Source organism: Schistocerca piceifrons, chromosome 10, assembly GCF_021461385.2.
Source record: "Schistocerca piceifrons isolate TAMUIC-IGC-003096 chromosome 10, iqSchPice1.1, whole genome shotgun sequence".
NCBI classification, from domain to species: domain Eukaryota; kingdom Metazoa; phylum Arthropoda; class Insecta; order Orthoptera; family Acrididae; genus Schistocerca; species Schistocerca piceifrons.
Genome location: NC_060147.1, coordinates 134780889 through 134808259, shown reverse-complemented (window position 1 = coordinate 134808259; position 27371 = coordinate 134780889). Strand labels below are relative to the sequence as shown.

Genomic DNA, 27371 nt, shown 5'->3' with positions numbered 1-27371 from the left:
GTGCACTCTTAATTTGTGCTGTACCTGTGGTTATTAGTGTTGCCAGTGATATTTTACGTTACTTTAAGTGAATGAAATTAATACTTAAAAGTGCAAGTTAGTTAAGCCTCTGTTATACAATACAAGAACGAGCAGTTACTGGGGCAGAAAATTTAGACTGAAACTGGTCATTAGGAAACACACAACACTGGCAGTAAACAGTTAATCAGTTTTCATACTGTTACCACACTCGGTGATTGCATGGAAAGGAAAGGGACCTTGCCTGGTAATAATGTCTGACGACTGTCAACAGAGGTGCCCAACAAGTTTTAACTATTGCGTGTTGTTATTAAAGTTAGTCATACTTTGTGGAAGAAATGTCGGTGAGTAATGCCTACGTAAGTTTATAATTTTTCTATTGACAGTCTTACAGTGTTGTAGCTGTGGGAATGACAATGTTGAGCTGCTGCTGCTGCCAGGTGGGAACCCCGAGTCGTCCCCAGAGCCGGGGGTAACTACGGGACATGCTGCACACCGCACTTCCGCACTCTTTTACAACTCAAGCTGCCCTGCCTCGCAACGCGACAGAGACTCCATACGCAAAAATAAACAACGGCATACCTACTCTCATTTCGTCGTTGCTATCGATACATTTAAAGAAAATTCCCTTGGCTATTACCCAGCAATTCACAATATTTTCATTATATTTACAATCAATTATATGCAGTCAGAAATAAATACACTATTGCCTCGAGTATGTATTAAATATGTTGTTGTTGTGGTCTTCAGTCCTGAGACTGGTTTGATTCAGCTCTCCATGCTACTCTATCCTGTGCAAGCTTCTTCATCTCCCAGTACCTACTGCAGCCTACATCCTTCTGGATCTGTTTAGTGTATTCATCTCTTGGTCTCCCTCTACGATTTTTACCCTCCACGCTACGCTCCAATACTAAATAGGCGATCCCTCGATGTCTCAGAACGTGTCCTACCAACCGATCCCTTCTTCTAGTCAAGTTGTGCCACAAGCTCCTCTTTTCCCCAATTCTATTCCATACCTCCTCATTAGTTATGTGATCTACCCATCTAATCTTCAGCATTCTTCTGTAGCACCACATTTCGAAAGCTTCTATTCTCTTCTTGTCCAAACTATTCATCGTCCACATTTCACTTCCATTCATGGCTACACCCCATACAAATACTTTCAGAAACGACTTCCTGACATTTAAAGCTATACTCGACGTTAACAAATTTCTCTTCTTCAGAAACGCTTTCCTTGCCATTGCCAGTCTACATTTTATATCCTCTCTACTTCGACCATCATCAGTTATTTTGCTCCCCAAATAGCAAAACTCCTTTACTACTTCAAGTGTTTCATTTCCTAATCTAATTCCCTCAGCATCACCCGACTTAATTCGACTACATTCCATTATCGTCGTTTTGCTTTTGTTGATGTTCATCTTATATCCTCCTTTCAATACACTGTCCATTCCGTTCAACTGCTCTTCCAAGTCCTTTGCTGTCTCTGACCGAATTACAGTGTCATCGGCGAACCTCAAAGATTTTATTTCTTCTCCATGGATTTCCACTCCGAACTTTTCTTTTGTTTCCTTTATTGCTTGCTCAATATACAGATTGAATAACATCGGGGAGAGGCTACAACCCTGTCTCACTCCCTTCCTAACCACTGCTTCCCTTTCATGCCCCCTCGACTCTTATAACTGCCATCTGGTTTCTGTACAAATTGTAAATAGCCTTTCGCTCCCTGTATTTTACCCCTGCCACCTTCAGAATTTGAAAGAGAGTATTCCAATCAACATTGTCAAAAGCTTTCTCTAAGTCTACAAATGCTGGAAACGTGGGTTTGCCTTTCGTTAATCTTTCTTCTACTATAAGTCGTAGGGTCAGTATTGCCTCACGTGTTCCAACATTTCTACGGAATCCAAACATCTTCCGTGAGGTCGGCTTCTACTACTTTTTCCATTCGTCTGTAAAGAATTCGCGTGATCTGTATACGTGCGTATCGCTGTCCCACGACTTCAGTCACCTCAGTGGGTGACAGGATGCACACCCGTACTGGTAAGAACAATCGTCGTTTCTGGTCTGTTCCTCTACTCTAGTTAGCACGCAATGCTGTAACATGTATTCCTATTCTGCTGCCCTTAGCCTTCCCTAACTGCAAAAAGGGGACCACAATCTAACCACGAGGAACTTGTCCATACCGTAACACATCTTCCTCCGTGGGCTGGTGTGTTCAGAGTCCTGAACTGAACCCAACGGAGTATATTTGAGATGAGTTGCAGACCCCAGCATCCATCACTACCTTTCGAGGTCCAGCCCCTTCGGGAAATATGGTCTGACATTCCTCCACAGACATTCAGCCGCACTACTGAAAGTGTCTACAGCAGACTTGAGGTCACCATGCAGGCGAAGGATGGACAGAACCCATTTTAAAATCAAACTACATGGTTCCAGAGACCTTTTCTTAAGTGTCACACGTTTATGACGCGTATGTGCAGACTGAAGCGACCGAGTGGGCCTCCGTGTGAATAGCAATGTGAATTGAGCAGGGAGGTCATCTAGGGTATGTGAATTTCTACTAAACCAGTGCGCCAGGATCGCGTACTGCTTAGCGCATCTGTCCACTGAGCGGAAGACCCGGGTTCGAATCCCAGTCTAGGTGCAAATTTTTATTCTTCGCTTCATTCTGCATATATAGAACGCACGTGAATGTGGACTAACAGGTGTCCGTGAACTTTTGATCGGACAGCGTATTTTGTGAATTCTGAAGGCCATTACTTCGACAGTCATTACAACGAGCTGTCACATAAAAATGTCTTTTCTTTCATCTTCTCCGTAGGAGAGCTGGTCCTCGGATCACGAAGTATTACAGAAGCTTGTTTCTGACCCATGTGTCTTCCGGAATAAAGCAGCTCCCTGCTGTGTGTGTGTTTGACTGCGTTGTAGGCAAAGGCAGGAGGAACGCCAAGGAGCGGGCGGCCGCTTTATCTGTCCCGTGTCGTATCTCAGCGGGCGATAACGGGCGAGCACTTACAGAGCCGCTACTTACCACAGTCACACGCGCAGTGCAAGGTCGGAGAGCCACGCCGCTACGTCTGCTGCTGACGGGTAAGTGCGTTGCTCACTTCCTCGTGGGCAATCTAGTGACTAGCCTCTAAGATTATCAGGGAATCTGCTTGTCAACCAGCATACCACATACAGGGTGTTTCAAAAATGACCGGTATATTTGAAACGGCAATAAAAACTAAACGAGCAACGATATAAATACACCGTTTGTTGCAATATGCTTGGGACAACAGTACATTTTCAAGCGGACAAACTTTCGAAATTACAGTAGTTACAATTTTCAACAACAGATGGCGCTGCAAGTGATGTGAAAGATATAGAAGACAACGCAGTCTGTGGGTGCGCCATTCTGTACGTCGTCTTTCTGCTGTAAGCGTCTGCTGTTCACAACGTGCAAGTGTGCTGTAGACACCATGGTTTATTCCTTAGAACAGAGGATATTTCTGGTGTTGGAATTCCACCGCCTAGAACACAGTGTTGTTGCAACAAGACGAAGTTTTCAACGGAGGTTTAATGTAACCAAAGGACCGAAAAGCGATACAATAAAGGATCTGTTTGAAAAATTTCAACGGACTGGGAACGTGACGGATGAACGTGCTGGAAAGGTAGGGCGACCGCGTACGACAACCACAGAGGGCAACGCGCAGCTAGTTCAGCAGGTGATCCGACAGCGGCCTCGGGTTTCCGTTCGCCGTGTTGCAGCTGCGGTCCAAATGACGCCAACGTCCACGTATCGTCTCATGCGCCAGAGTTTACACCTCTATCCGTACAAAATTCAAACGCGGCAACCCCTCAGCGCCACTACCATTGCTCCACGAGAGACATTCGCTAATGATATAGTGCACAGGATTGATGACGGCGATATGCATGTGGGCAGCATTTGGCTTACTGACGAAGCTTATTTTTACCTGGACGGCTTCGTCAATAAACAGAACTGGCGCATATGGGGAACCGAAAAGCCCCATGTTGCAGTCCCATCGTCCCTGCATCCTCAAAAAGTACTGGTCTGGGCCGCCATTTCTTCCAAAGGAATCATTGGCCCATTTTTCAGATCCGAAACGATTACTGCATCACGCTATCTGGACATTCTTCGTGAATTTGTGGCGGCACAAACTGCCTTAGACGACACTGCGAACACCTCGTGGTTTATGCAAGATGGTGCCCGGCCACATCGCACGGCCGACGTCTTTAATTTCCTGAATGAATATTTCGATGATCGTGTGATTGCTTTGGGCTATCCGAAACATACAGGAGGCGGCGTGGATTGGCCTCCCTATTCGCCAGACATGAACCCCTGTGACTTCTTTCTGTGGGGACACGTGAAAGACCAGGTGTACCGCCAGAATCCAGAAACAATTGAACAGCTGAAGCAGTACATCTCATCTGCATGTGAAGCCATTCCGCCAGACACGTTGTCAAAGGTTTCGGGTAATTTCATTCAGAGACTACGCCATATTATTGCTACGCATGGTGGATATGTGGAAAATATCGTACTATAGAGTTTCCCAGACTGCAGCGCCATCTGTTGTTGAAAATTGTAACTACTGTAATTTCGAAAGTTTGTCTGCCTGAAAATGTACTGTTGTCCCAAGCATATTGCAACAAACGGTGTATTTCTATCGCTGCTCGTTTAGTTTTTATTGCCGTTTCAAACATACCGATCATTTTTTAAGCACCCCGTACATACTTCGGCTACACCAACACAACCTGCATCTATTGGCTTAGTGCATACGTTCGTAGCGTTTTTCCCATAAGTTTAATGAACACAACAGATACACATAACCGAGACTTTTGTCATCAACAATACATTCCCCTTCACTATTTACAACAGTCTGCCACAGCACTGATTGCGCGACTGTAGAAACCACGTAGTTTTGAGACGAAGTACTTGTGGAGCCACGTTCGGAGGGCATTTTCATTCGGAAAGGAAGTTTTCTGCTGGCTGTTCGATAGAGAGCGTAATAGGTGAATAGCTGAGGACGCAAAATCTGGAGAATAAGATGGGTGTGGAATCACTTACCAGCCGAACTCCTGCATGGGTTTTTTTGACCGTGTAGCAGAAAGCGCGAGGGCGCTATCGTAGAGTAGCAACGCTTCGTGCAGTCTCTCTGGTCGCTGTTCTTGGACTGTGTCTGTGAGACGTCTCAGCTGTTGACAATAAATGTCAGCAGCGATGGTTACATCTCGTGGAAGCGATTCGTAGTACACCGCATCCTCGCTCTCCCACCAGATGCATAAATTACCTTTTGTGCATGCGCGCAGCTATTTGTACGGGGAGTTGCTGCTTTATTTGCGCTCAAGTATTCGATTGTTTTCCTTACGTTACCACTTCTCGTCACCAGTAACGGTACAGGATAGAAACAGCCGGCGCTGTTCACGAGGCAATTGATGACGAACAAGCAGAGAAGCTGACGTGACCACCCACAGATTTTTCTGATTTTTGGCTCAGAGCATACGGTACCCATACAACCGATTTTTGAACCATACCCACTGCACGAAATTGTCGCATGGCAGTGGAATGATTACACCACATCACAACTGTCAGTTGTCCAGTACACTGACGTGTCATATAGTGAATTAATGGGTTTACACGATTTTCTTCAAACGCCGAAGATCTTCGTGAACGCTGAGAGTCACTAGTGTCAAAACGATCTTCCTTAAAACGAGAAAATTACGTTCTTGCGTTGCTCTATCCGATGGCGTTGTGCCCAGACAAGGCACGAATGTTACTCCCTGCTTGCGCTACTTTCGCCCCTCTGTTGAACTCAAAACAGAAGAATATCTACATATACAGCTACATCCATACTCCGCAAGCCACCTGACGGTGTGTGGCGGAGGGTACCTTGAGTACCTCTACCGGTTCTCCCTTCTATTCCAGTCTCGTATTGTTCGTGGAAAGTAGGATTGTCGGTATGCCTCTGTCAGGGCTAATTTTGTCCTCGTGGTCTCTTCGCGAGATATACGTAGGAGGGAGCAATATACTGCTTGACTCCTCGGTGAAGGTATGTTCTCGAAACTTCAGCCCGCATCTCGTGGTCGTGCGGTAGCGTCCTCGCTTCCCACGCCCGGGTTCCCGGGTTCGATTCCCGGCGGGGTCAGGGATTTTCTCTGCCTCGTGATGGCTGGGTGTTGTGTGATGTCCTTAGGTTAGTTAGGTTTAAGTAGTTCTAAGTTCTAGGGGACTGATGACCATAGATGTTAAGTCCCATAGTGCTCAGAGCCATTTCGAAACTTCAACAAAAGCCCGTACCGAGCTACTGAGCGTCTCTCCTGCAGAGTCCTCCACTGGAGTTTATCTATCATCTCCGTCACGCTCTCGCGATTACTAAACGATCCTGTAAAGAAGCGCGCTGCTCTCCGTTGGATCTTCTCTATCTCTTCTATCAACCCTATCTGGTACGGATCCCACACCGGTGAGCAGTACTGAAGCAGTGGGCGAACAAGTGTACTGTAACCTACTTCGTTTTCGGACTGCATTTCCTTAGGATTCTTCCAATGTATCTCAGTCTGGCATCTGCTTTAGCGAAGATTAATTTTATATGGTCACTCCATTTTAAATCAGTCCTAATGCCTACTCCCACATAATTTATGGAATTAACTGATTCCACTTGCTGACCTGCTATATTGTAGCTAAATGATGTTCCGATTTCTCCACCTCATCTTCTAGCCTACACATGTCAACTCACTATCTCCAAATGTCAAAATGATACATACAAAGTCAAACAGCAATAGTAAACTACGTATAAAAGCCGGCCGGAGTGGACGAGCGGTTCTAGGCGCTACAGTCTCGAACCGCGCAACTGCTATGGTCGCAGGTTCTAATCCTGCCTCGGGCATTGATGTATGTGGTGTTCTTAGGTTTGTTAGGTTTAAGTAGTTCTAGGTTCTAGGGGACTGATGACCTCAGAAGTCAAGTCCCATAGTGCTCAGAGCCATTTGAACCATTTTTACGTACAAACAATAACACTCGATAAATAAATCCATAGCAATGGAAATACCAGCATGCAAAACAGAAACGCTACTAACTTATGCGCCAGCCTAATACATCTACATGACTGCTCTGTCAACCGCACTTACGTGCTTGGCGCAAGTATCGTGGAACTGCTTTCAGAATATTTGTCGGCCTGTCCACTGTACAACAGCGCGTGAGTAAAACTGAACACCCAAATCTATCATTGCGAGCTCTGGTTTCTCTTAGATTATCATGATTATAATTTCTCTCTTGTAGTCGAATTAAGTCGGGTGATGCTGAGGGAATTAGATTAGGAAATGAGACACTTAAAGTAGTAAATGAGTTTTGCTATTTGGGGAGCAAAATAACTGATGATGGTCGAAGTAGAGAGGATATAAAATATAGACTGGCAATGGCAACGAAAGCGTTTCGGAAGAAGAGAAATTTGTTAACATCGAGTATAGATTTGTCAGGAAGTAGTTTCTGAAAGTATTTGTATGGAGTGTAGCCATGTATGGAAGTGAAACATGGACGATAAATAGTATAGACAAGAAGAGAATAGAAGCTTTCGAAATGTGGTGCTACAGAATAATGCTGAAGATTAGATTGGTAGATAACATAACTAATGAGGAGGTATTGAATAGAATTGGGGAGAAGAGGAGTTTGTGGCACAACTTGACAAGAAGAAGGGACCGGTTGGTAGGACATGTTCTGAGGCATCAAGGGATCACAAATTTAGCATTGGAGGGCAGCGTGGAGGGTAAAAATCGTAGAGGGAGACCAAGGGATGAGTACACTAAGCAGATTCAGAAGGCTGTAGGTTGCAGTAGGCACTGGGAGATGAAGAAGCTTGCACAGGATAGAGTAGTATGGAAAGCTGCATCAAACCAGTCTCAGGACTGAAGACCACAACAATAATTTCTATCTACGCTGGTGGGCGACAACAAAATGTTTTCGCTCTCGGAGGAGGGAAGTTGGTGACCGAAATTTTGTAAAAAGATCTCGCTGCTACGACAGACGTCATCGTTTCACTGATCGCCACCTCATCTCATGTATCATATCCCCATTTCGCGAAAATACGAAACGCGCTGCCCTTCTTTGAACTCTTTTGATGTCCTCCGTCAATCCTACCTGATGAGGATCTCACGTCGCACAGCAAGGACGACCTACTCCATCCTCCAAGACTTCTGCCAATAAAACGGAGTGTTTGGTTCGCCTTCGGCAGAACATTTTCTATGTAATGGTTCCAATTTAATTTGCTTTTTGTTAAAAGATGTTAAGTCGTGGACTGATCGTGAGATTAAAATTCAGGGTAGGGATTGTGAATTAATAATATTCTGTCTTCAGTAACAATTTTTTTATGAATCGAAGTAGAGACAACAGCTGGTAGTGGACATTGAAATAAGTCAACGGAAAAAGTTGAAGACTTTTGCCGCACCTGGGTTTGAACCCTGATTTAGCATTTCGCATGAACGATTGCCTTAACCGCTTCGGCCATTCGGACACGGCCCCGGCACATAAGCCTCAGTAGTTCAGCAGTTCCCTGATTCCCGAAGCGATTAAGACAACCGCTCGTCAGAAGCGCTAAATCCGTGTTCGAACCCAGGTCCGGCACAAGTTTTCAACTTTTTCCGTTGATTTATTTCAATTTCCACTAGCAGCCGTTCTCTCTCTATTCTTCGATTCATATATGGCTGTAGCATGAGACAACCATATTTTTATAGACAAGCTTTTGTTTTGTAATTACTGTACAACGCGTTTTGGAGCTACACACCCATTATCAAGGACTGTATAGATGTGATGAGCGTTACAATCGATTAGTTTTTCGACTAACTGTAACTGGTACGGGATTTTACTTCACACCTATTTGTTTAATCTTTAAATCAAAGGGAGTGGAGGGATGACCCGATAAAGCGAGCATTTCAATTCCAATTGGTTTATTAGCTACCCAAAACAACCACATAAAGTTTGACAGGCGTCACTCGGACAAGATTATTTTTAAGAGACTTACATTACATGAAATCATAACGAAGTTACACTACTGGGCATTAAAATTGCTACACCAAGAAGAAATGCAGATGATGAACGGGTATTCATTGGACAAATATATTATACTAGAACTGACATGTGATTACAGTTTCAAGCAATTTGGGTGTATAGATCCTGAGAAATCAGTACCTAGAACCACCACCTCTGGCCGTAATAAAGGCCTTGATACGCCTGGGCATTGAGTCAAACAGAGTTTGGATGGCGTGTACAGGTACAGCTGCCCATACCGCTTCAACACGATACCACAGTTCATCAACAGTAGTGACTGGCGTATTGAGACGAGCCAGTTGCACGGCCACCATTGACCAGACGTTTGCAATTGGTGAGAGACCTGGAGAATGTGCTGGCCAGGGCAGCAGTCGAACATTTTCTGTATCCAGTAAGGCCCGTACAGGACCTGCAACGTGTGGTCGTGCATTACCCTGCTGAAATGTAGGGTTTCGCAGGAATCGAATGAAGGGTAGAGCCACGGGTCGTAACACATCTGAAATGTAACGTCCACTGTTCAAAGTGCCGTCAATGCGAACAAGAGGTGACCGAGACGTGTAACCAATGGCACCCCATACCATCAAGCCAGGTGACACGCCAGTATGGCGATAACGAATACACGCTTCCAATGTGCGTTCATCGCGATGTCGCCAAACACGGATGCGACCATCATGATGATGCAAACAGAACCTGGATTCATCCGAAAAAAATGACATTTTGCCATTCGTGCACCCAGGTTCGTTGTTGAGTACACCATCGCAGGTGCTCCTGTCTGTGGTGCAGCGTCAAGGGTAACCGCAGCCACGGTCTCCAAGCTGATAGTCCATGCTGCTGCAAACGTCGTCGAACTGTTCGTGCAGATGGTTGCTGTCTTGCAAACGAGCCTATCTGTTGACTCAGGGATCGAGACGTAGCTGCACGATCCGTTACATCCATGCGGATAAGATGCCTGTCATCTCGACTGCTAGTGATACGAGGCCGTTGGGATCCAGCACGACGTTCCGTATTACCCTCCTGAACCCACCGATTCCATGTTCTGCTAATAGTCATTGGATCTCGACCAACGCGAGCAGCGATGTCGCTATACGATAAACTGCAATCGGGATAGGCTACAATCCGACCTTTATCAAAGTCGGAAACGTGATGGTACGCATTTCTTCTCCTTAGAGGAGGCATCACAACAACGTTTCACCAGGCAACGCCGGTTAACTGCTGTTTGTGTATGAGAAATCGGTTGGAAACTTTCCTGATGTCAGCACGTTGTAGGTGTCGCCACCGGCGCCACCCTTGTGAGAATGCTCTGAAAAGCTAATCATTTGCATATCACAGCATCTTATCCGTGTCGGTTAAAGTTCGCGTTGTAGCACGTCGTCTTCGTGGTTTAGCAATTTTAGTGGCCAGTAGTGTAATAAACCATTAGCCAAACATTAAGAACCGCCACTCAGGCAAAATATGACCATAACTTTAACAAAGCAACTCTAGTTAAGACAGAACAGAAAATGTGTACTAATCGAAGCAAGGCCCAAGGGCGAAGTTAAGCACGAACGGTGGAACTGACTGAGAGAAGTAACACTTAACTTCGAACCAAGACGTAGCTCCATTTGCAACCCCACGTCGAGTAGGACACCAAAATGTGAACCAAGCAAACGCTACCGAAGAGGAACACACGAGCTCAGGCCAAGCCCACCACCCGTAAGCCAAACTACGCTTCGGTTGGCCGCTGCCTCGGCTCACTGAAACACAGACCAAACCCGACAACAGGAGGCAGGAAACTTCTCTTAACTTCAATATCTTAGATAGACCAGTAAATTAACCCTATAAAATCAAGGCTAATCAACAACTAATTCGACTCGCAAGTCCTTCAAGTGGAGCGCAGCGGTCAGCACACTGGACTCGCATTCGGGAGGACGACGGTTCAATCCCGTCTCCGGCCATCATGATTTAGGTTTTCCGTGATTTCCCTAAATCGCTTCAGGCAAATGCCGGGATGGTTCCTTTGAAAGTGCACGGCCGATTTCCTTCCCAATCCTTCCATCACCCGAGCTTGCGCTCCGTCTCTAATGACGTCGTTGTCGACGGGACGTTAAACACTAATCTCCTCCTCCTCCTCCTCCTTCAAGTGGAACAGTACTTGATAAACACTAAGAGTGGGAAATGAACTGGCTCACGAGAACCGATACTGACTATACCTTAAGGACACACATCTGCAAATACATCGACGTTATGCGGAAGCAGAGCATACGATTAGTAAGAGGCCTCAAATAAAATAAAACAAACGTAACATCACACGTCTCGCAACGTCTTACTGTACCAAGAGCGAGCACAATGACAGTTAACTAAGCGCTCTCAGTAAATAGCGTACTTAACTTGGTTTCTTGATACTGGGGCGATTTTGTGAAGATGTCAATTTTTTTTTATTTTTCCCTTTATTGAATTTCGATTCGCCCCGAAGGAGGCGGGCTGGCAGCAGCTTAGTACGCTGCTCTGCAGCCTACAGACTTTTTTAAAAACGTAAGAAGAAAAGAACAATAAAAGCAGACGACAAAACGGTGATTTAAACTGCAAAACGGCGGAAAATTGTCGAAAGTTAAAATATAAAGCAAAGGGGTTGGCAATGCTATTAAAATACACAGGAATCAGACAAGTAACATAGTAGACACACATTAAAAAATAAAAAACCATGGCGACAGTCTGGTTTCTGTCACACCCAGCGACAGTATGATGTCTGTTCGCAACACTTCCCAAAAGACACACAACACAGAACACTCACTGTAAAACACTGCACGAAAATGTCGGCACAAAGATGACACTTCCTAGCCAAGGGAAGATGTCAAACCATCGCTTCGTAAGACCCTAACAGCGTGTTCCTCCAAGGAAGCGGGCACATCCACAGCCCACGAGGTTGCCGGAGAACGCACAGCGCCGGCCATCTCCCGCCGACTCCAGTACAACCACGTGACAACAGCCTCCCGGCCTCAGGCACGCCGTCTTCGCTTCTGTCGGCCAGCCAATCGCCGACTCGCGCACCGCGGCGTAACGTTCTCAAAGCGTTGCGTCCTCTCCCTGTTCTCACGGTCGGCGCTCCCTCGTATCTCGAGCCGGCCCAAGCCTCTGCACTACGAAGTCGATCGCACTCATGTCAGAGATACTACTGGCGCCAGTCCCACCACAGCTCAGTAACAGAAGGACGCAGTTATTAAATGTAACGAATTTCCTTTCCTTGTCTAATACATACATAGAAAGAAGGATCCTTTATTGTACGATTATATGATTGCAGAACAAACACTGGTAGCAGTTTGTAAGGTGTCCGGCAAATCCAACACCTTCCATGAAAAGCCTGACATGATAAGCAAATCCAGTAGTATGTCACATAGCTCCAAATAAATCGTGACATTAAATTAACCAAAGTAATACGAGTAACGAGTGAGCAAATGGAATACCACAGACTAACACAAGAATGCCTAAATGCGTGTCATACCTTCCCACCGTGAAACAGACGCAGCTCCGAGGGGAGAAACGAGAACAGAAGCTGAGAGCAGAACCGTGTTAAGCTAGAAGGCCATACGATAAGGGACGGACACCCACGTTCCAGCTAACCACCAGGACCACCCCCCAGCCCATGTTAAAGGCTAGAGCCCTCCAGAAGAACAGTATAGATCTTACGGTAACACTAAAAGGGCCACACCAGCCGCAAGTTTTAGCGGGAGACTTTTTCGCTTCTCTGTTACGTTGCAAATGTTAAAAACATTGCCCCACCAAGAAAAGTATAACGTTTCTCATTGGATAGACAGAATTTTTGTAGGTGGAGCTTAAGGTTAACATTGAGACCCTGATTGGTCAGATGAAAACACGGCCACATACTTTTTTTTAAACCAACTTCGGTAAATGGTAGTAAGGAGAAGTTAGGAGAGGAGTTGCTTCCGAGACGGCGAGATGCATGGAGCTGCGCCAGCCCCTGCCCCCTGACGAACACCGACAAGGTAATGAACGCACGCGATGCCGAATTTTTGAGCACATAAGGCTTCACTCAGAACTGCAGAAGTCTCATCTGTTACACCCCCGTTTTGTGTAATACTAGTGTCGATCGTCAATTGAATCTCATGGTATTCACATTTGCTATGTAAGTTAAAATCTGAAACGCGATGATTTTTCTGTTATATAATTATTGAGAAGCCACATCAGCCACTGTAATTTACGACAATTTAGATAAGTAATTAAAGATAATTGAGGGTCACTGTACACTATTTTGATAGTTTTCTCTTTTGTGAAACTTAATTTAAACCTAGATGATAGATGTGATATGGCATAGGTCATCCTTCGATCCATTGTAGAACTTGGAAACTCATTCAGGGAATATTCGTTCACATTTTTGTTGAACGCAGTTGGTTTTTATCATCCTGTATTAAAACATTTCCTTTTATCAATAGTGCAATTTATAAACAATGTTTTGTGAGTAGAATAAAATTTCCAATGGTAAACTTAACTGCTTTTTCGACGTTATTTTACCAACTAACTAAAAATAGGAAAGCCTTGAACCCCTTCCACTAAATTTAGTTAGTATTAAGATTCTTTTACAGGGAGTGCAGTGGAGCTGACGCTGAAATCATTAAGTATTTGGTTATATCATCTCTAGTCTCACTGAACTCTTCTGAACTCTACATGTCATGTGTGGTCTGGCGTCTCCTTACCAGCAACAGGTTCCAGGTTCAAATTAGTCAATTCCCTAAAAAACACGCTCAGAGCGTCGTTGCGCGAAAGTGGTAGGGAGACACGACTTAGAACAAACAGAAAACACGCAGAATGTTAGAAGTTACTTCTGTAAAATATTTGTGGAGTATGTGTGCGGAACCATTTGAAGTGGAATGATCACATAAAATTAATTGTTAGTAAGGCGGGTACCAGGTTGAGTTTCATTGGGAGAGTCCTTAGAAAATGTAGTCCATCAACAAAGGAGGTGGCTTACAAAACACTCGTGCGTCCTATACTTGAGTACTGTTCATCAGTGTGGGATCCGTACCAGGTTGGTTTGACGGAGGAGATAGAGAAGATCCAAAGAAGGGCGGCGCGTTTCGTCAGAGGGTTGTTTGGTAAGCGTGATAGCGTTACGGAGATGTTTAGCAAACTCAAGTGGCAGACTCTGCAAGAGAGGCGCTCTGCATCGCGGTGTAGCATGCTGTCCAGGTTTCGAGAGGGTGCGTTTCAGGATGAGGTATCGAATATATTAGTTCCTCCTATACTTATACCTCCCGAGGATATGACGAATGTAAAATTAGAGAGATTCGAGCGCGCACGGAGGCTTTCCGGCAGTCGTTCTTCCTGCGTACCATACGCGACTGGAACAGGAAAGGGAGGTAATGACAGTGGCACGTAAAGTGCCCTCCGCCACACACCGCTGGGTGGCTTGCGGGGTATAAATGTAGATGTAGATGTACTGATGGAGTCTTCCATGATGTCAGTACTGATTATACATTCTGTTAATCTCCGCTGATTTTTCTTCTGTCATAAGCCTTCATACGGCTAAGTTTTATCAGCCTATAGTTCACATTATTTTGTATCTTTTTTCTCTTAAAAACATATTTTCTTTTCTGTCTCAAATATAATAAACTGGACACTGCCTTGACGAAATCAATACTCTACTTTAAAAAAATGTTTAGCTGCTCAACCTGTGCACTTTCATCCTGTAGGCGCCAAGAAACCAAAACCGCAGATAGGAGGAGGACGAGATGAACAGACGTAGGAGAGGAAGAGATGGACAGACAGCGAGGGGGGGGGGGAGGGGATGGGCACAGAAAAGAAAGGGGAGGAGACGGACCGAGAGGTGGATGGTGTAGATGAACAGAGAAGGTGGACCAGTGGAGATGATGGACAGGGACAGGGAGAATGGATAGACAGGAGATGGAAAAAAAGCAACAGAGGGGGATGTGTAGAGAGAGGCGGGCGGAGAGTGTGGATGGAGAGAGGAGAAAGAAGGAGATGGCCAGACAGGGGGCAAGAGCAGTAAGTGACTCATTTGTCACTTACATAACACATTTTATGTTAGCTGCTTTACTTCGTGCTATCCAAGAAACCCGTCATTTCCCAGGTAAGTTTCCTTTAATTTATGTCTATCGTCACAAACTTTTTATACAGATTACCGGTTTCGGTCTATAATGACCATCATCAGCTCTGTTTTATAAAAATAAAGTCCTAATCTACTGCAGCCATAGGACTTTATTTTTATAAAACAGAGCTGATGATGGTCATTATAGACCGAAAGTGGTAATCTGTTAACAAAAGTTTGTGACCGTAGTCGTAACTTAAAGGAAACTTAATGTATATGTAGGTACTGTTTTATTCGCGACAATGTGATTTCCCAGGTAATTATTAGTTCCAATTTTCTGTTACCCCATTTCCTTCTTCCTCGTCTCCCTCACTCCATCTGCTTATTCTCCCTCTGTGTGTCCATCTCCTCTTTTCCCCCTCCATGGCTGTCTCGTCCTTCCTCCTCTCTCTATTCACATCCTTCTCCCACCTCTCTACGCATCCCCTCTATTTTTTCCGTCTGCTCCTCTCTCTATCCATTCCCCCCGTCCCTGTCCAACTCCACTGCTCCCCTTCTCTGTTCATCTACACCATCCCCCTCTCGGTCCATCTCCTCCCCATCCCTTTCTGTGTCCACCTCCACCTCCACCTCTGTCTGTCCATCTCTTCCTTTCCTACGTCTGTTCAGCTGGTCCTCCTCCTATCTGTTCCCATCTCCTCCTTCCCCCTCGCTGTCTGTCCATCTCGTTGTCCTCCCTTCTGTTTCCACATTATCACACTCACCCCAATAGACCGGTGGTGGTTCTTACCCCTACAGTTTTTCTCTCCAGATTGTAACTAACGTTTGTATCAAATTTGTTTGAAATCGTTCCAGGGCTTAGGATGAGTTTTTTACTTGTGGCTTTACTCGCATTTGCCCACCAAAATATACTTCACACATATTCTACAGATTTCACCTATATATATCTAGCGAATTTCATTCTGCTGTTTCACTGTCTTACAGTTGAATGTTTGATGATGTTTCTCTCTAACTATGTACTGCAGGTAGACCCAGTGGTGTGTCTTTATTGTGTCTGTGAAATGTGTTGTCATTACAGTTGGTAGTAAACAAGCAACAAATTAAGACGTCCTGTGTGATGCGACAGTTTCTCACCCATCTCAGTGTTTACGACATCATATTTCCTGAACTGTGTGTCTTACAATGAGATATATTTTTCTAGCTACGTTCACGGGCACATTTGGATACTGTCTGTGAAAAGTGTTACGAGTACAGTTAGTAGTAAAGAACTAATAAATTAAAGCGTCATATTTCAAGTGGTGGTGTTACTTCATCAACAGCGAAAGTATGGTAAGCAACAAACTTTTTTCCTTTCATCATTTTGTTGGGGTCGTCAACGAGAAAAATTTCCTAAATGTTGCAAGCCTCTAAGTGCTGTTATTCTCAAATCTGAAGTATGAGAAACCCAATGACTTGAAAATGGCATAAAACTTGGAAACTTGGGTCGTAATTAAACAAACAACAACAGAGTCAAATGGCGGTGTGTTCATTTAAAAATTGAAGTATGGGTATTCGACCCGTCGCAGGCTACACTAATTTTTCACCCCCATCTCCACCCCTTCGATGGGTGGGTGGTTGTTAATTCTGTCCAGACACTAAATGATATGTGAACCACTAATTTTCAATGCGATAGGGTCGGCAGCTGCAATGCAGTTGTAACAACTTCTCGAAAGTAACGTGTTCCTAAAGTAACGTAAACACCTCGAACTAATTTATGAGCATAACATGATGTCATAGGACCAACTACGTACATGACATAATCTGTTACTAAAAATCATCCATAAAATACTTGCAAATGGCCTAAGGCCGAAATTATACAATCGTACTAGAAATAAAGAGAATGGCTGATGAAGGCTTCAAGAAATCATTCAAAAAATAAATAAATGTGAACCAAGTTTGGTTGAAATCGGTCCAGTGGTTTATGAGGAGATATGGAAGATAGATACATTCATTTACACACACATATATATCAATTTTAACAATGTATACGGATTACAAGAATTTCACACTTTTCCACTTTTAAGTTGTAACAAACAACCTTTTAAGTACTTAAGTATGGAGCACACTCATACACCTTTACAAAAAGTTATTCTGAGTATGCCCAACATACATGAAATCCATAAGTTTTTCAGTTGTTGTTGTTGTTGTTGTTGTTTTGTTGTCGTCTTCAGTCCAGAGACTGGTGCGATGCAACTCTCCTCTTCTCCGCAATTCTATTCAGTACGTCCTCATGAGTTACGTGATCTACCCATATAATCTTCAGCGTTCTTCTGTAACACCACATTCCGAAAGCATCTATTCCCTTCTTGTCTAAACTATTTATCGTCCATGTTTCACTTCCATACATGGCTACACTCCATACAAATACTTTCAGAAATGACTTCCTGACATTTAAATCTATACTCGATGTTAACAAATTTCTGCTCTTCAGAAACGCTTTCCTTGCCATTGCCAGTCTGCATTTTGTATTCTCTCTACTTCGACCATCATCAGTTATTTTGCTCCCCAAATAGCAAAACTCATCTACTACGTTAACTGTCTCATTTCCTAATCTAATTCACTCGGCATCACCCGAGTTAATTCGTCTACATTCCATCATCCTTGTTTTGTTTTTGTTGATGTTCATCTTATATCCTCCTTTCAAGACTCTGTCCATTCCATTCAGCTGCTCTTCCAGGTCATTTGCAGTCTGATAGAATTATAACGTCGTCGGCAAACCTCAAAGTTTTTATTTCTTCTCCATGGTCTTTAATTCCTATTCCAAACTTTTTATAAATGTGTACAAATAATAAAAATAAAAGAAACTCGTGTTATAAATTTTATCAGAAGCTTACACATCGATTTAGAAACACCAATACTAATAAAATTGCTCTCTAACAAGGCTGACGTCCCTTGACGATAAATATTCTTGATTTCTTTAAATAACTCTTCATGGTTGACGTTTCAGATAAAAATTAGCAGCACAATGCAAGATGTCTTTTTTCTAGCTTGATAACGACGTTTGTTAAACAGAGATGTCCATTTCAGTCAACAGGACCCGGAAGACTTCATCAGTTTGGGTGAGGTTGACAGTGTCATCTGCGAAACTTATCAGCCTTAGGCAGGTCATACTGCAGCTTAAAAGGACGATCATTCCTGATTAACAAAGAAATGGTTCAAATGGCTCTGAGCACTATGGGACTTAACATCGGAGGTCATCAGCCCCCTAGAACTTCAAGAACTACTTAAACCTAACTAACCTAAGAACATCACACACATCCATGCCCGAGGCAGGATTCGAACCTGCGACCGCAGCAGTCCCGCGGTTCTGGACTGTAGCGCCTAGAACCGCACGGCCACCGCGGCCGGCCCTGATTAACAGCACTGGAAGTGAGTTACCGGATGTTTTGGACAAGAAGGATAAGAAAACTTAACACGTCTCTTGGACTTCAAAGGTCGTCAGAGACACGACACTATATCGGTTGCACGACGATGCTGAATGGAACGAGCCCCAAGTTCTTCACGGGAACCGCCGCAGCACTCACCTACTTGCTGTAGGTAAACTGCTGCGAAGCTGGAACAGGGTAGTTGTACGGTGTCATCCGTGTCCGTCCTCCGCCGAGCAGGCTGTTTGGTTTGGAATGTGGGAAATACGGATGACCACTTGTCTACGGGTGACTCTACAAGTTCTTCAGTGACGTCATCGGCAGGTCGTTTCGAGGGGCCATTGTGCGACTTAATCTACTCTTCTCAGCAGGTGACTCACGCCGGTAGAGCGATAACTGGAATGTCATGCAGGTCCACTGATAAATGGACAGGCAGATCAGCGCCACCCTAAGATTCATCTCGCTAACTTTGATTCGTAATGAGACTGATTATCTTTGCAAGATGTGGCAACCCTGCAGGCTTGCATAGGCACAATATCTTTGACCTTGGTCTATAAGCTGCTTCTAGTCCAAGTGGCACATCGATGCAACTGGTCATTCGTGAGTTGTGCTGCAATAAGTTAAACCCTGTTTGTGTCTCTCGTCCCAGAAATAGAACCGCATAATATTGCGCAACGGTGTGGCATTTCTTTTTGCGTTAAATTGGGTGAAAACGCGACGACAACTTAGGGTAAGCTTCAGAAGGCTTTTGGAGAGGAGGTTATGCCAAGAGCTGAAGATTTTCATTGGCATAAAATGTTTAGTGAATGCAGAACGAATATTGAAGATGAAGACCTCAGTGGACGACCATCAACCTCACGTGTGCATGTGAACCTGGCATAATTGTTCCTAAAGCGTGGGTGGCTCCTGGACGAACAGTTAACCAATACCAGTACAAAGAAGTTTTAGAAAGACTTCGTAATAGAGTTCTTCGTGTTCGTGCCAACATTGCTGATAATTGGATTCTACATCACGATAATGCGCCATTCCATACTGCTCTGTCAGGACAGCAATTTTTAACCTCAAATCAAATTTCAGTACTACCACAGCCACCTTATTCACCAGATATCGCTCCGCGCGACTTTTTTCTATTTCCAAGAGTCAAAACGGTGGTCAAGTGACACCATTTTCAAACAACACAAGTTGTCCAAAACGCTTTGACGAGGGTCTTGGAGGATATTACAGAAGATGATTACAGAAATGATACCATCAATGGCAGAAGCGCTGGAAAAAGTGTGTGCAATCATAAGGGAACTACTTTGAAGAAGAGAACATTACACTTGACTAAAACAGTAAGCAACATTTTTTTTTCACTTCAGTCTCATTACTTTTTTGTGGCACCTCATACATGTACCGAACTTACTACGATACTAATGGATACATATAAGACATAAACAATCTTGACGAAATCACGTAGTTTCTTTCATAACTCCAGAAACAAAATAAGGCGTTTGCATTTTCTGGCTGTAAACTGGTACAAAGGTACTCATTGTCCTCTTGCGTTATTACATTGTTAGTACTTTGTTCAACCTCTGCTCTTGCTAACTATCTCAAAAATTCTCTTCGGTAGTGGTTTTGTTAGAGTTTGTACACTAAAGAGCCAAAGAAACTGGTACACCTGCCTAGTATAGCATAGGATCCCGTGAGCACGCAGAAGTGCCTCAGTACGACGTGGCATGGACTCGACTAATGTCTGAGGCAGGGCTGGAGGGAACTGACCCCCTGAATCCTTCATGGCTGACCATAAATCCGCTAGAGTACGATGGGGTGGAGAGCTCATCTGAATAGCACGTTGCTCAATAGTGTTCATGTCTGAGGTGTTTGGTGGGCAGCGGAAGAGTTTAAACTGAAAAGAATGTTCCTGGGACCACTCTGTACCAATTCTGGACGTGTGGGATGTCGCACCGTCCTGCTGGAATTGCCCAAGTCCGCCGGAAGGCACAATGGACGTGGACGGATGGAGGTGATCAGACAGGATGCTTACGTACGTGTCACCTGTCAATCGTATCTAGACGTATACAGGTCCCATATCACTCCAACTGCACACGCCCCACACCATTACACAGCCTCCACCAGCTTGAACAGTCCCCTGCTGACATGCAGGGTCCATGGATACATGGATTCTTGAGGTAGTCTCCATACCCGTACACGTCCATCCGCTCGATACAATTTGAAGGGAGCCTCGTATGACCATGCAACCTGATTCCAGTCATCAACAGTTCAATGTCGGTGTTGACGGTTCCAGGCGAGGAGTAAAGCTTTGTGTCGTGCTGTCATGAAGGGTACACGAGTGGGGTTTGGCTAAGAAACCCATATCGATGATGTTTCATTGAATGGCTCACACGTTGACACTTGTTGATGGCCGAGCACTGAAATCTGCTGCAATTTGCGGAAGGGTTGCGCTTCTGTCACGTTGAACGGTTCTCTTCAGTCGTCGTTGGTCCCGATCTTGCAGGATCTTTTTGCGGCCGCAGCGATGTCGGAGATTTGATGTTTCGCCAGATTCCTGATAATCACGGTGTACTTGTGAAATGGTCGTACGGGAACATGCCCACTTCATCGTTTCCTCGGAGACGCTGTGTCCCGTCGCTCGTGCACCGACTTTAACGCTACGTTCAAACTTGGTAACCTGCCACTGTAGCAGCAGTAACCGATCTAACTGCGCCAGGCACTTGTTGTATTATACAGGTATTGTCGACCGCAGCGCCGTATTCTGCCAGTTTACGTATCACTGTATGTGAATACTCTGGCGCTTGAGTGTAGCCTGTTTGTGCCTGGGTTTTACTGAGGGTTTCTGCCGTCATTTCTTGAATGTAAGACGTTTGTCGTGTGACAAAATTTGTCGTACACGCCAGACAGTTATTGGCAACTGGAAATCAGGAACATGTTGAGACGAATAACATATTGCCCTTGCTTTGCGCAAAACTGACCCGTTCTATGGCTCAGACAGTTTTCTAATTTGCCCATATGTTCCGTTTTGCCCATATCGTGAGCCTAATCTTACGAAATTATCAATCACTGTACTTGAACGGTTCAACTTCTTAGCAATCTGATGGTTAGAGAATCCCATTTCCTTGTACGCACTGATTTTTGCTTTTTCGTCACGTGATAACTGTTTTCCGCGTGGCATTGTCACAATCGTGGTTTATGCACACAACACGCACTGTCACTAAAGGTGTCTGCAGTAAAGGCACGAACGCACAAACAGTAAGCCGCACAGAGCCCATTGCCTTTATACAGAAGCCCACCCTCCACCACCTGAGACGATGATGCCTTGTTACGTACTGTACTACTGACATCAAATGCAATACCATTTGACTGCGTCTGTCAGTGTACACTATTGCATATACAACGTGCACAACAATTCCAATCAACAATGCTAATTTTGCGGTAACTATCCACGCCTTTATACTGATTTCCGCCACTGTACTTGCTCGTTGGTTGAGCTTCTGTGTGTGACAAAATACCGCCACGTTTGAATCGATAAACTGCGAGACTGATCATGTGTAAACAATGGCTGAGCACAAATAACGGGTACATCATGTCTGTTCCTGTTCGTCGCGCAGTATTTGTTTTGTCTGTGAAGTCATAGTACCAGTGTAGGCGCATGCACTACTTTATTATGAGTCTTCTTTGCGTCCGAAGCACGGAAACACGATTGTGTAGGCTACAGGTTCGGATGGCACTTTGAAGAGAAGACTGCTAGCACACCGTGTCAGGCAGCAAAAATATGCCCCGGAATGTAAGTGAAAATCGGGATTAAATAGAAAACTACAAAATAATGGCAAGATGTCATCTCAGATGACTTGTAAATGTGCTATGAATGATACAAACCACAAGTAAGAGCAGAACTCTCGTCGAAAGGAATTCAAAATGCCTAAAAAGTCCAGCCCCGAACCAATGCGCCAACTAGAGCAGCGCCGAAAAGGAAATGGACAAACGACGCAAAGCGATGACGTAGCTGGACCATAGGAGGTGGATAATCTACAACTTCCAGAATGAGATTTTCACTCTGCGGCGGAGTGTGCGCTGATATGAAACTTTCTAGCAAATTAAAACTGTGTGCTGGACCGAGACTCGAACTCGGGACCTTTGCCTTTCGCGGGCAAGTGCTCCACCGTCTGAGCTACCCAAGCACGACTCACGACCCGCCTTCACAGCTTTACTTCTGCCAGTACCTCGTCTCCTACTTCCAAACTTCACAGAAGCTCTTCTGCGAACCAAGCGGAACTAGCACTCCTGAAAGAAAAGATAACTACAGCTTGTCACCTGCAAAACAGCAAAACGTAGCAGAAGACAAGTTGTAGATTGTGTAGAAGACTCACAGCTACCAACGTAAACATTCAATACCTGCATGTAAGGTGTGTAAACTAATGCACACATTCTCACTTTTTCGAAATAAGCTATAGAACTAGAACTTTAGACACACTGCAATAAACAACATACAGTGCATCAGCCCGGTAAATATCTCTCTCATCTGTGAACTTGTGAACTGTAAGCCATGTGTAGTATTTGACAATAGTCACTTCATTCACAAATGCAAATATTTTGTTCGAAATGTTTTCTCTAAACGTTAATATGTTATAACAGTTTTAGAGAAAGGAAATGAAGTAACCCACTGAAGATAGTAGAAAAGTGATGAAACATATGTGGTTAAAACAAATCTCCAAAGGTGTCTTACGTAAGTCTGAATTCCTCATCCAACTGAGGGCTTCTCTCAGCACCACCCTCACCACAGCTGATGTTGAGCTCAACTTGAACGTTCAACGTTTTTCCGTTAGGGCACTGAACATCTGAAAACTATGCTCGTCTGTAGGGTGAAACTAAAACACTGTCTGTTCAGAAGTACCGGGACACTCATATGTGAATCACAACTGACCAATAGACTGTCGCAAGAGGCAGGCCCACCAGTAAAAAAAGCAGGCTTTCATTTATTTACTTATTTATTTTCACTTCTGGCCTGAAGATCATAAAGCCAGTAACGCAGGCTTAGAGTGTTGTGCTGTCAGCAGGGAAGCAGAAGCAGCTCAGGAGACCTCAGTGGTTTCGAATGTGGACTGGTCGTTAGATAGCGCCTGAGTAACAAATCTACCACGGACATTTGATGACAGTGCGCAGCACGGTATGTTCCGAAAAAGCCGCACACGAAAACGCGATTTTTCAGGGGGTTATATCTCGGCCTGTATTGATCACAGAGCCGAGGGGTCGAGTGTTTTCCATAGCCCTTCGCCTGGCGACCATTTGTATACCTGTCGCAAGAACAGCCGTACAGTATCTATCCTACAGTATAAGGTCAAAATGTAAACTTCTTCGAGCCCTTGCAAATTGAGCCAATCGGTTGGTTGTTTTATGTTAGGTGTGCTCCAGACTGGGCCTCAGATGGCTCGTAAAAGCACCATCTGTTGTTCTACAGTTCCTGAGAAAATCCCCAAAAGCTACGGTTTTCGGGTACGAAAAGTACCAGTTGTGTGATGACCACTTCTGTAATTTCTGTTCATGGCAAAAACTCGAAACTTCTAGCGTAGGTTCTTAGGATTGGGGAACCTTGCAGCTTTTACCGGTATCAGTACGCATTTCCCTGAGGTTCAAAGTTACTGTACTTCTGCTCCCAAAATATTCACGTAATATCCGGTCTGAGACGTAAATGTCGTTTTAAGTGACGTTGTGAACACATGTCGAGGATTCTGGGCTCATCCAAAGAGTTGTGAGGTAACCAAGCTATGTTTTAGTTACCACTTTTTTCAACAATAAAGCTTTATTCCACGCTGCCTCTGTACAATGCGAAACGTCACGTTAGAAAAACTGTGAATGACTGTGCTAGTAAACTTCTACGTTATTTGATACAAAGACAGCTGAGTAAAACTGAACGTAGTCAGACAGTTCTCTCTTTACTTATCCTGATCAACACTAAACTGACACACAATATTTTTTAGCGCAACGCAATCTGACTTTCAATAATACCTACAAAAGAATGGCCCTGACTAACAATAATCTATATTTCAAGAATCACTCACATTACAAAAATCTTCGTTACTCGAACTACTGCAATACAACGAGCGCCAATACTGCCAGCTAAATAAAAGATTCTAACTACTGAAGGCACTAACTACGGATATGCATAGTTAGGAAATCAAACATTTTGATAGAGAACAATGTATTTACCTTAATAGTGTTCAAAAGTAATTATATATATACATATACATCAATTAATGACATCCATATTTACAAATTTCCATTTTCTGGCGGATACTCTTCCAGATCGCCCGCTTAACCTCTCTAAACTCTGGCATCTCTCCGTCAACATCCACTACTGCTGGCGGCTCACCTCCAACTGCCCAACGCTACGCGCTGTTCACATCCAGCTGCCCAGCAGTACACTAGCGAGTATTCCAACAATGAGTCCAACCAGCCACAGACTGCACACGGCGCAGTCAGCGATTTTCATACAGAGCGATACTTGGCGTTACCAACATAAAAACCTAAACAGCCTACTTACAAATGGTCACTTCACGCCTGTACATACTGTCATTGTTCGACGGTGCCACATGGCAGCGTAAGCACCTTGAAAAAAATAATTTTGTCATACGAAATTCTCTGTACTTTTAAATTAAATAGTACGTTTTTTGGTATACTCTAGGAGTAGCCTAAAATTATTGTGGGTTTTTGTGTAAATTACACTTGCGTTGGATTGTGTGAACCTTATATTATGCGTATTTATTTCTCGTTCTTGTGCCAAAGAATATAAATATGTCGTAGCATATGAACAAACTATCAAAACTTTAGTGATATATAGAATTCCTTTTACACACTGTGCAAAAAAGTATCACTTTTTCCAATCCCCGCAATTGTCTCTCTGTGTGATGGGTAAGTCTGAAATTTTGCTCAGAGGTGCCTACAAGCTTTCTCTCCAGTGCTGCAAAAGCGAGGTGCCCTGCGGCGTCGACGTCCGGTTCAGCGATGCTTCAGAGAGCAGAGTGTCGACACACTCGAAAAAAAAAAAAAAAATTGGCGCTGACGTTCGTGTGAGGTTTAAGGGGGATACCGAACATGGAAAGTGATACAGACTATTTCTTGAGGTAGTCTTATCAAATACGAATTGCATTTTACTTTATCCGGTTTGTTTATTACGACATCGGCCAGCGCCGTCGGGCTGGGCTAGCATTCGGATAAGTCACAGTCGGATTTGCCGAGTGCTGATGGGAAGAGCGGTGCACCCAGCCCTTATGACGCAAGTTGAGAAGCTACTTGACTGAGAAGTAGAGGCTCCACTCTCGTAAACTGACATACGGCCGGGAGAGCGGTGTGCTGACCACATGTCCCTCCACATCCGCATCCAGTGACTCTTGTGGGCTGAGGATGACACGGCGGCCGGTTGGTACGGCTGGGCCCTCATATTCCTGTTCAGGAGGCGTTTCTTTATTACTGTCGACTACCATGTAAGCTCAGTTTTTGTGTTCAGAGCCTAAATTTTTTCTTGTTTCCTTCCTTTATATTTATTTAATCTTTAACTTCGCAACATCGTGGCACTGCCGATGATGACATTTACTGTTCGTTTGAGCCTCTGTCTAGACTGCAAAATCTTTGATGGTTTTTACAAGCAATGCGCCTTCTTTGGCGACGAAAGTCGGTTAAAGTTCATGATGACCTTGTAAGCCGAAAACCGGTCAACTCAATAAATCAGTCCTGTGGAAGTAACCAATATAGTGCTTTTTAAAATATTTAGACATTACAGTTTTAACAACGTAAACTAATTTCATCACATAGGGACTGTTATTCGAAGACTGATTATGCCTTTCAGCGTTCAGTCTGGAGCATAGCCCCCCTTATACAGTTCCTCCATGATCCCCTATTCAGTGCTAACATTGGTGCCTCTTCTGATGTTAAACCTATTACTTCAAAATCATTCTTAACCGAATCCAGGTACCTTCTCCTCGGTCTGCCCCGACTCCTCTTACCCTCTACTGCTGAACCCATGAGTCTCTTGGGTAACCTTGCTTCTCCCATGCGTGTAACATGACCCCACCATCTAAGCCTGTTCGCCCTGACTGCTACATCTATAGAGTTCATTCCCAGTTTTTCTTTGATTTCCTCATTGTGGACACCCTCCTGCCATAGGTAGGATGATTGCAGGTACTAGTAGATGGGAACAATGGCAGAAGGGTGTCCACAATGAGGAAATCAAAGAAAAACTGGGAATGAACTCTATAGATGTAGCAGTCAGGGCGAAATTTCTATCACCATCTGTTGACCTCATGTACTACATCTATCTCTCCATCTACATCGAACTCTACATCTACGTTTCCATGCATATTCCACAAGGCACCATGGGGTACGTGGCTGAGGGTACCCTGTACTACTTCTAGTCATTTCTCGTCCTGTTCCACTCGCAAATAGAACGAGGAAAAAATGACTGTCCATACGCCTCTGTAAGAGCCCTAATTTCTCGTATCTTATCTTGGTGGTCCTCATCCGAAATGTAAATTGCCTGTAGTATAATCGTTCTGCGGTCAGCTTCAAATGCCGATTCTCTGAATTTTCTCAACAGTGTTCCTCCAAAAGAATGTCGTCTTCCGTCCAGTGATTCCCACCAGAGTTCCCTGAAGCATCTCCGTAATACTTGCGAGTTGTTCGAATCTACCTGCAACAAATATAGCAGCCCACCTCTGAACTGCTTCGACGTCTTCCATTCATCCTACCTGGTGCGGATTCCAAACATTCGAGTACTACTCCAGAATAGATTGTCCTCTATGTAGCCTCCTTTCCAGATGAACCACACTTTCCTCAAAATTTTCCCAATAAACCATAGTGGATCATTCGTCTTTCCCACTAAGTCTTT

General features: G+C 44.3%; 1 protein-coding gene across 1 annotated transcript in view; it reads left to right on the top strand.

Annotated features, from left to right (window-relative positions):
- Window positions 1-3047: 3047 nt before the first annotated feature.
- LOC124718846 (juvenile hormone epoxide hydrolase 1-like) overlaps window positions 3048-27371 on the top strand; it is a 79682-nt gene continuing 55358 nt past the window's right edge. The window contains exon 1 of the mRNA XM_047244470.1: window positions 3048-3105. The gene's annotated coding sequence lies outside the window, so the exon portion shown is untranslated. The remainder of the gene's footprint in view (window positions 3106-27371) is intronic.